Raw genomic sequence first — 9,717 nt, 5'->3', positions numbered from 1 at the left:
CTTTTTGTTTTCTTTTGTCAGAGATGTGTGTTCCATTGTTGTTAGACAAGTTGTGTTTGGAGAAGTCTTGAATCCTTGAACCACGTGGAGAACCTTGTGGAACTTTTGTCAGTGTCAGCCATTTGGATGAGTCATGGCCATTGTTCAATCACTTTGCTCTCTGTGAAAGCCTGAAAGAATGTTTTTTTTTTTCTCTGTAGGTGAATCGCCTTCGGCACACTATATATCGTCGATTACTTTCTTTTGTCCGTTAGTCTCCTTGATCAAAAAATTTGGGACACCAGTTAGTTACAGGATGTCACATTAGAGGTTTTCTTATGTCCTGAGTCCTCACTGACCTTGAAGGACTATGACCAAAATATCGGTTACCTTTGAACCCATCTATCTCTCTAATTTTTGGTCTGCAAACTTTATTTGGTAAACATCCAAGACAGAATATTCATGATATTAATATCCTTTAACAGAGGCAGTTCAGGTTAACATCATTATCAGTCTGAATAGCACATACATTAGACATAAAATGAAACAGCTATTTTCCACCAATGACAGATATTTTAAAATTTGAGTCCCTATAAAATGTTAAAAAAAATTACACAGTTTTTAAAATAGAAATTTAGAAATCACACGATGTACAACATTAAGCAGGACAATTCTATGACATTTTATTTGTCTTGTCTCTTATTTAATTTCATCACATATTTTTTTTTCTACAAACATTTACTTACCGAGAGGATAGAGGGCCTGCTGGTTAGCTCATTTTTTTAATGGCCTGCTCATGCAAACCCAGTCAGAGGTCGTTTGATCCCCAGCTTAGCCAGCCTTAACAGACTTGCACTTCAGGAAGCCTGAACCAGAAAAAAAAATTCTCCTCAGCTTTTGGGGCTGGGGAGACAGCTCAAAGGTGCACATATAACACTATATGATGTTTTCAGTTCTTTTGGGAAAATTCCCAGAATAGGGATAGCTGGATTGAATGGGATTTCCAGACAGTATTTTGAGGAGTCTCCACTCTGATTTTCATAATGGCATCAGTCTACATTCCCAAAAACAGTGGACAAGGGTTCCTTTTTCCCCACAGCCTCTTGAAAATTTTTTGGCTGTCCATTTGTTTATGACACCCATTCTTTCTGGGTTGAGATTGTAGCTCAACGTTGTTTTAATTTGCATTTCACACATGGCCAGTTATGTGGAGAATTTCTTCATGTATTGATTTGCCTCTTGTACTTCTTCCTCTGGGAAGTGTGTGTTCATATCACACTCCCATTTTTGGACTGGGTCTTTCAATTTTGAACCCTAGTGTTTTTTAGTTATTTATAAATTCTAGATAGAAAATCTTTGTCTGAGTGCTTATTTGTGTAATTTTTTTTTACAAATTTGCAGGCTGTCTTTTCACTCTGTGTGTAATTTCATTTGATGTACAGAAACTTCTCAAAAAGAGGAGGTCCCAGTTGTTAATTTTTTCAAGTATTTCCCATGCAGTTTGACTTTTTATTCATAAAATGCTGTTCTATCCCTATGTCTTCAAGATTTCCACATACTTTCTCTTCCATGAGATTTAGTGTTTCTCTTTTAATGTTAAGATCTTTAATGCATTTTGACTTTAATTTAGTGCATGGTGATAGAACTAGGTCAAGTTTCAACTTTCGGCATGTAGAGAGTCAAGTTTTCCAGCACCATTTTTTTAAAGATGGTATTTTTCTTCCAGTAAATGTGTTTGAACCTTTGTCAAAGATAAGATGGCTGAGTATGTTTGCAGTTGTATCTGCATCTTCTAATCTATTCCATTACTCAAGTCAATTTTTTACCAATACCATGCTGATTGTATCACACTAGATTTTTTTTTTAGCATAATTTCAAGTCATGAAATGTAATGCTTCCTTGCCATGCTTTAGTTGCCCAGGAATTCCATTGCTATAATAGGTTGTTTTCTGGTTCCAGATAAATTCTAGGAATGATTTATATAGGTCTGTGAGGTATGTTGGTGATATTTTGACAGGGATTGTATTAAATCTGTACAACAATTTTTGGAGTATGGGCATCTTCATCCTGTTGGTTCTTCCTCTCCAGGAGCAAGGAATATCTATTTTCTGAAATCCTCTACAATCATTTTTTTTCACTTTGCAATAATTTTCATTGAACAATTCTTTTACTTCTTTTGATAAATCAATTCCTATTTATTTCATTTTTCCTGGTGTTATTGTAAAGTGCAGTGTGTCTCTAATTTGTCTTTCAGTGTGTTTGTTAATGGTGTAAAGGAATGTCATTGAATTTTGGCTTTTGACTTTGTAACCTGCTATGGTACTGAATTTGATTAACTCTAGGAGCTTCTCAGTGAAGTTTTTTTATGTCTTCCAAGTAGAGCATCATGTCATCTGCCAGTAATGACTGTTTAACTTCTTTTTTTTCCTATTCTTATTCCTTTTATTTCTCTAATTTTTCTAGTGGCTCTAGCTAATTATTCCAGAAATATTTTGAATAAAATTAGTGGTGTGAGACATCCTTGTCTTGATCCAGATCTGAGAGTAAAGATTTTAGTTTTTCCTCCTTTCGATTTGTATTTGCTGTTGGGTTGTCATTGATGGCTTTAATCAGATTGAGGTAGAAGCCATGTATTTCAATTTTCTTAGTGCTTTGATCATGACTGAGTGTTGGACTTTGTCAAAGGCCTTTTATTCATCAATTGAGATGATCATGTGGATTTTGGATTTGTCTCTATTGATATAGTGTGTTACATTTTTAGATTTCCATATGTTAAACCATCCTTGCATCTCTGGGATGAATCCTACCTGGTTATGGTGTATAATCTTCTTGATGATTTGCTGTATTCTATTTGTTAGGATTTTATTGAGAAGTTTTGCATTTACATTCATGAGGGAGGTTGGCCTGTAGTTTTCTTTATTATTTGCATCTTTTCTCTGGTTTTGACATTAGTATGGTGCTTGCCTCCAGGAATGATTTTGTGAGGATTGATTCCTTTCCAATTTCATTGAAGTGTTTGAATTGTACTGGTATATCATCTGTAAATTTCTGTAGAATTCAGCTGTTAATCCATCAGGATCTGGGCTTTTCTTTGTCATTAGGTTTTGTATTAAATTTTGAATTTCATTGACTGTTATTAGGTTATTGGCAGTTTTTATATAATCTTGATCACTTTTGGTAATTTGTACCTTTCTAGGAATCTTTCCACATCTTTGGTGTCTTCGAATCTGTGAGAGTAAAGATTTTCAAAATCACTACTGATAAACTTCTGAATTTTCATCGGGTCTGTGGTAATTTCAAACTTTTCATTCTTTATTGCTTGAATTTGAATTTTTTGCTTCTTCTTTTTGATGAGGTTAGCTAGGGGCTTATCAGTTTTAATTTACTCTTTCAAAGAACCAGCTTATTGATTCTTTAATTCTTTGTATTGTTTTCTTCATCTTGATTGCATTATTTTCTACTCTGTTCTTTAGGATTTTCTCCTTTCTTTGGACTTTGGGTTTGTTTTGCTCTTTTTCACTAAATGTTTGAGGAGGTGCATTAGGGTATTTATTTATTTTCACTGCTTTGGTGGGATGTAAAATTATTTTTAAAATTATAGCTACAAAACACAAAAATATAAAAAAGAAATGCACAGTGTTATAAAATGAAGTAAAAGAGAATGTTTACAGTTGTTCAACTGAGTAGTTTTATCTCCCATTATCCAATAATTATTACTTGTTCTTGAATAAGTATTAGAATGAGGAATGAATTTATCTATTTTCTACTTTTTTAATGGAATGTAGCTTCCATAGCAAAAATAATGTAAGTACTGTATAAAAAGAAAGACTGGTTTGACAAACCAAAGCAATGACATAGGGAAAGGGCTTTAACATTGCTCACAGAAACACATCAATAGTAACTCATGGTTATAAATAGGAAATCCATGCCATTTGAGCTAGTAGGTCTATTCCCATCCCACCAAGAATACTCCCGATCTCATCTGAACTAATGGAATTTGAAGTGATTACTAAAAATTGAATTATTTTTTATCTAAAACACTTCAGCACTTCGGATGACTGAAACTTGTAAACAGCTGGGCCATTCACTCTTCACTTTCACCTTCTGAGTTTTATTCATAAGCTCCTCGCGTGTTTGAATTTTCTGTGAAAAAACTTATAATTTCTTCTCTCGTTCAATCCTCTGTGACAAGCAGTTAGATTGCTTTGTCTTTCTTTAACTATCTGCTTAGGTCAAGCCTGATGGGTAACTCCATTCACTTTTTCCTTCTGCAAGGTCTCTATCTTGGGTCTGTTAAAGACTCTGCCAACTAGTTCTGGGGATGTCTGCAGATAAGTAGCAATATCAAACTGTTCAACTTCTCTTTTGGTATCAAAAAAGAGTACAAGGCTTTGTCTCGCTCCTTCCTGTGGTGCCAGAAGCAACTGGCTATCCGTGAGGCAGTAGGAGTAGTGTCTGGCTCAGGGGCAAGGGTCGGGGGGACTGTGAGTCTCTGGTGAGGGTGGGAGTCGCCTTGAACACATGGAGTACTGGTGGCTTATGGAACAGCTCATGGCTGGGGGAAGATTGGGGCAAACCAGTTAGTGGTGCTCAAAGTGTAGGACATGTGCTGGATGAATGAATACACTTCATCCATTGAAACTGGAGTTTTACATTCAGGAATTGAAGTATATAGTAGAGAATTTGCTTATGGTCGTCATCATTATCCTTTTTCTGGGATATTTGAAATATCCCCAGGAAATGCTTCTGAACTAGGAGAAGCATTTAAATGTAAAGAAGCTGTCACTTTAGGGAGAACTGACTTCCTAGAAAATGACATAGAAAAAAATTTTAGAAAAATAATGAAAAGGCAATGCCTGTCATTTGATGCATAATAGTTGCAATCACTCCTCCACAGCTTTATCAGAGATACTTTATGGGAAAGAGATTCCTGACTGGATCAGTCAACTTGCCTATTTCAGGTCCTGTATACCCTTCCTACAGAGTTGTCTCCCAAAGGAGTGGCTCAGATTCAGCCAAGAGCTCCAGGAAAGAAGCAGAGGACCTGCCTCATCTGCTGCCATGGCGAGCACTGTAGCAGGCTGCAGACCTGGAAGCCAAACTAAATATGAATATCTTCAAAGTCACACCTGCAGAACTGGCTCTGGCAGTTGAATATCACTAGAGAAAAGTCAATAGAGTAAGCATCCTTTCCATATTTTTTTATGCAAAGATGGCTCACGCACAAATCCCAGTTTTTCAGCTCAGGATTATATTTGTAATAAAAACAAAACAAAAAACCCCACTTGGTTCAGAAGGGAGAACTTTTTATAAAGGTACCCTTTCATTTTCTTACCCACTTGTAAATTTGGATTTGCTTCTTTTGTTTTGCACAATCTCTGTTAAGTTATGTTTACAGTATTTTTGAATCACTGTTTACAAATTTTGCACGGACTTCTGCTGCCTGAAAACAGAAAATTCTCATCTTCAGAAATTAGGCAGGTAATCTTTGTATACTTTCTGAGAGTTGCCAGAGCTATGGAATAAATAATAGGTACACAAAAAAGATATTTACACATTTATAGTTTCCATCACCTGCTTAAGGATTCTTTTTTAGATTTGTCTTTGCTTTTTACTGTTTTGGGTAATGCGATGCAGAGAATCAAACTAGCTCACTGAGAAGGAGCACATACAGTCCAAAGGTCTTGGGATCCTGGGTCACGTCCTCCTCTAGTCCTCCCACTTTTAGTAGGACGTCTCCCAAGGTGCCCATGATACAGTTGGTTTCATCCTGAACATCTGCCAACTAAGGGTGGTCATCTTGTCAGTCTGGCTTTGATGCCTAAGATTCTATAATTAAGATGCTTTTTGTTGAAGATAGTCATGTAAGTGACAAGTGTTTTTGCATATATGTGGGTGGGGGCTTCATTTTTATCTTAGTATGTGATAATTTCCTCAATACACAAGATTTTGTTACTGGGATAGGAATATTCTAAGTGGTAGCCTTCTGAGTTGCAGTATGAGCAGACATTCAACTGCTTTTCACTGTTGCAATTACCTTTTATACTAGGCCTTGAAAACTAGATTCTAAAGAAACATCCCCACCAAGGTAATCTTTGATATTTCATAATTTTTATGTACAGTATCAGGATGTATATTTTGTAATGGGAGTAGTTCCATCTCATAAAAAATGCCTGTTCTCTTGAACTTCTTGTTGAAAAGTGATATTTGTGTATTTTAACATCCATCTTCATATGCTCTCTCAAGTGTATGTTATTTGTACTTAGTATAGTTTAAGAATGAATTTGTCATCAGAGATAAATCCTCATTATCAAGGATGTTGTCTGCTCAAGCCTACTTCTAGTTTGACCTTTGGGTGTAAGAACCAAGTCATTACATGTTAAATTGAAATTTTCTGCCTTAAGAATGAATGTACTAAGTAATATATTGGATGCAGTATGTAAATGTTCCAAGGCAGTGACTTCAGTTTTACATACTAGTTTTAAGGTTATTTTCATTTATTTAAACTTCTAGATTGGATTCTTTGTTATTACCACCTGTAGTGATACGTACCTTTTACTAAACTACATTTTTCCATAAGCTGATTTTCATTTATTTTTATCTATTTAAGCACACCCTATTGATAGGGAAAATAAGCTTTGAGTTATAAACATTGGACTGAAGAAAGTTAAGTCATTTTATTCTTTTTGATTATTCTGTTTCCTGGAAGAGAAAAGGACTACAACAAACTCTTAGTTCTTTAAAGGATAGAGTCCTTGCTTTAAGAAATGTGAGGGAAGGAGTTGATGGTTTTATGAAGTGTTGACTTGGCTCAGGCCTAAAAATGAGGTTTAAGACAAAGTACAAGGTCTCTAGCAGTCTAAGTTGTTCACCAAAAAAGAGTCCTAGCAATACAAGCTAAATTAGTAGGAAGTGTTTTGTTGCATTAGGCCTAGAAGTTTTTTTAGTAATATGCATTAGTTTTCTCTAATCCATTTGCATAAACATGTTTTAAATGTGGGTTGCTGGCCCAGAAGAGTGGCCTTTGGTTAAATAAATGCTTCTTGAATAGGCAGGAAAATCTGATCTTTGCTTATCCACAATTCAGCAAGTTAATATGAAAATGGTTTTGTTGTATTTACCATAATCTGCAACATTTTGAATTTAAGAATAGTTCAAGGGTATTCAAAATACTGGCCTATGTCCAATTATCACACTAAAAATTATAAGATAAAGTTCTGGACATGTAGCTGGCATGATAGCACATGCTTATATTCTCAGCATTTGGAAGACTCAATAAAGTAGGAGGATTACCTTTAAGTTGAAGGTCAGCCTGGAATACATAGACATGGTCTGAAAAAAAAAAGGCCACTGTTTTTCCACTTGTATGTTTGTCCCACCTGTACACTATAGGTTGTACTTGTTTTCTACTTTTACTTGGCCCAAACTTGCTCTGTAGAGCCTGTTTCTCTTCCTACCTTGAATAAACCTTGCTACCATTAGGACCAAAACCAAATTCTTGACATGAGATTTCTTGCAATCTAACTGTACTTGGGGTTAGGATAAAAAGCAGTGTCTTTAGAAAATCTCATTCAAGAAAGGTCCTTCTAGTCAGTTTTGAAACTGTCTCATTGCTATTTGTTTCTCAATAAAATTAATTTAAAAAAGAAAGGTCCTTCTTTTGTTTAAATTGCGAATGGATTTAATTAGCACTTAACCTGCTTTTCCTTGCCCTGCCAAGAAAAGAATCTTGTTCTTAACCTGATCTCTGCTTTAAAAAAATCATATAAGACATATGATCATTAGAATACATGTGATCAGTAGAATCAGGTGCTTTTTTATTGTAATAGCCAAATGAAACATTTTTCCTGGTGGGTTTAAACAGTTAATAATCTTGTTAGAAGATCAGAAGTTTCCACTGTTTGTGTTTAATGTTCCTTGGTGTTGTTTGTTACCATTTTTTTCTTTTTACCCTAAGAAGGGGCATCAACTTTGGAAAGTGTGCCTTGTGAGATTGTACAAAGTGGTGGCACGTCTTCCAGTGCCTCCTCCTGCGGCCTGAGCTCTAGCTACTATTGCTCTTACCCACAGCAATAGTGCAAGTTACCCATCACCAGCATTTGTACAGAGCAGGGAATCCTGGTTTTAGTCATTTGATAACACTGTGTGTATGAGGATAGTCAGCACCACAGACAGCTGCAGGACTCTGTTTCCATGGCTTCTTCCATCACAAAATGGGTAGAAACACACTCATTGCTTCAGGGTTCTAATCTGTGTGTCTACTTAGGGCTCTATACCTGTAAAATACCCTGTGAATTTTATAAATGCTGTATTTCCTCAAAAAGTTGAGTTTTATTCAGGAAGTTGGCCATACTGCCATTGTATTGTCTTCTCTTTCATGGCTTCAGAGTGCACCTCAGTAGTGAAGCTTTCTTAGATTTCTCAGCCTGTACACACACATAAAACTTCACTTCCAAAGGTGTGAAAGCTGTTAAAGTTTTCATAGACCTGAGGATAATTTCTTGTGTTGTTGAATGCAAGTGTACTGTCATTCATAGTGTTTATGACAATACCAAGAATCTTCACTTTTGGTACATTGATATAGCATTGGGCTATCATGTTAAAACATTGATATACATCAATTTACTAAAAAATACTTTTGGCCAGCCAAATACCTCAGCAGATTAAAGTGCCTGCAAGCAGGTGCAGAGGCTGGGATTTTGATCCCTGGGCCTGCTGTGCTGGCCCTGTCCCTAGGGGGCGCTGAGACAGCCATTGAGACTGGGTGTGGTGGGGCGTGCTTGTAATCCCTGCACTTGGGAGGCTGTAAACGGGAGAATCACTGTGAGTCTAATCTAGTAAAGACACCCTGAACAATTTGTAGACCCTTCACTAAAAATAGAGAAAAAAAAGTACTTTAGTTACCAAAAAAAAAAGAACAAATGTTTATTTTGTTGCTTTCCCTGGGAATCCCGCAGATGGTGCTCTGATTTAATCTTTCAATCTTCTTAGCTTCTGCAACCCTTTTCATTTCTATGTATTTAACATCCTCAGTTCTCATTCGCTTTAGCTGCTCTGGAGTTATTTCTTCCTTATTGGCCTTAATAACATGAATGCCATCCTGTAGCTTTACCAACATCATTTTATACTAGAATTCATCTGTATTTCTTTCAAGAGCATTGTTTAAAAGAGTTTTGAGGAATTCTTGTTTTTTATGATATTCATCTGCAGGAAGTTTGTAATATTTCTTTTTCTCCCACAGGCCTGTGTTTTCAAAAGATAGGATGGATTCACTTTCGGTGTTCTCACTGCTGGGACTTAACCACCTTGAGAAAAGCCACCACCATATTTGACCGCGGGGTACCACAGAAATTCAGTGTGGAATACTGGCTCCATACCTCACTGAAGGTTCCACAAACCTTGCTACGGACTTGTAGGGTATCTATTTGTTCCTGTTCTGTTTTCCTAATGTGTGAGTTCACAGTTATAAAGTTCCCTCTAAGAACTGCTTTCTTTGTATCCCATAAATTCTGTTGAGTTGCGCTTGAATTTTCATTGAATTATTTAAAATCTTGTTAAATTTCGTCTGTAGCCCATTGATTGTTGAGAACAGTGTTGTTTAATTTTTATGTATCTGTGAGGCTTTGTGTTTTCTTTGATCATTTATTACCAGTTTCATTGCACTGTGGTCAGATAATATGTGAGATAATTTCTGCTTTCTTGCATATATATATAAGCATGACTCATGCAATAGTATGT

The 9,717-nt window shown here is 36.0% G+C and overlaps 1 pseudogene; it reads right to left on the bottom strand.

Annotated features, from left to right (window-relative positions):
• Positions 1–4,007: 4,007 nt before the first annotated feature.
• LOC101589768 lies at positions 4,008–9,305 on the bottom strand (annotated as a pseudogene).
• Positions 9,306–9,717: the final 412 nt, after the last annotated feature.

The sequence above is a fragment of the Octodon degus genome, unplaced genomic scaffold (assembly GCF_000260255.1).
Source record: "Octodon degus isolate 3935 unplaced genomic scaffold, OctDeg1.0 scaffold00206, whole genome shotgun sequence".
NCBI classification, from domain to species: domain Eukaryota; kingdom Metazoa; phylum Chordata; class Mammalia; order Rodentia; family Octodontidae; genus Octodon; species Octodon degus.
This window is presented reverse-complemented; position numbering and strand designations above follow the sequence as displayed.